Source organism: Tupaia chinensis, unplaced genomic scaffold, assembly GCF_000334495.1.
Source record: "Tupaia chinensis unplaced genomic scaffold, TupChi_1.0 Scaffold000159_1, whole genome shotgun sequence".
NCBI classification, from domain to species: Eukaryota; Metazoa; Chordata; class Mammalia; order Scandentia; family Tupaiidae; genus Tupaia; species Tupaia belangeri.
Genome location: NW_006159630.1, coordinates 5,607,193 through 5,608,063, shown reverse-complemented (window position 1 = coordinate 5,608,063; position 871 = coordinate 5,607,193). Strand labels below are relative to the sequence as shown.

Below are 871 nucleotides of genomic sequence, written 5' to 3'. Positions count from 1 at the left end.
GGGCGGAGAAGTTGTATGAAAGTTTGAGGCCGGAGGGAGCGAGGCCGGGGAGTCAGCGCCAGCCGGTGCTCCGGTTGCCCCTCAGACGCGGGGCTGAGCCCGGGACGAGCAGCGTTCCGCCCCAGGCCACCATAGGGAACGGCGGGGGGGGCTTCCCCCGCAAACCGGACCCAAGGGCCGCCCGCCCAGTCCTCCTGTCGCTAGTGGTTTCTGGGCGACCCGCCCTCGCGGGCCCGGGGGAACTGGGCCACGTTCCGCGCGCCCTTCGCGCCCACTCCGCTGTCGGCGAGGGCGGGCGGCAGCTGGCAATCCCGCACGGGCTTAGCGCTCGCGCGACTGGGGCGCTGCTCCGACGAGCGCGGCGAGCGTCTCGGCGGAGCGCGGTTCCTTGGAGGCGCGAGCGGAGGCCCGGGCGACAGGATTGGCTTGGGGCGGGGATCCTCGCCTCGAACTTGGTGCCCTGTGATGTCCGCTCAAGTTCTGGGATTTTTACGCCACTGGACTCATATCTCGCTGGCAGTCCCGCGGGGTGAGGAGCCGGTCGTCGGGCAGAGCCACACGACTCTGACTCATCCGTCGGGCCGGAACCGCGGCCCCACAGAGCCCCGAGAAGAAACCCTTCGTCTCGGGGGTGGGGGCTAAGTCCCAGGCGGAAGAGCCTGTGGTGGGGCCAGGCCTAAGCTCTCGACCTCCGACCTCCGGGGAAACTAGGTCCCCAACCCGCGGGCTTCCAGCAATGCCCGAGCGCCCCCCGGGCTGCGCTAGCGCTGCTGTCTCCTCTCCCTTAGATCCGCACACCGGAGGGAATGATGCGGGTGCTCGCACAGCCCCGACTCCAGGCGAGAAGGGCGAGCCCCACAGCCCGACCCGA

General features: G+C 70.5%; 1 protein-coding gene across 1 annotated transcript in view; it reads left to right on the top strand.

Annotated features, from left to right (window-relative positions):
• Window positions 1–6: 6 nt before the first annotated feature.
• SPHK1 (sphingosine kinase 1) overlaps window positions 7–871 on the top strand; it is a gene marked incomplete in the record, with an annotated part of 3,641 nt that continues 2,776 nt past the window's right edge. The window contains 1 exon segment of the mRNA XM_027770772.1: window positions 7–145.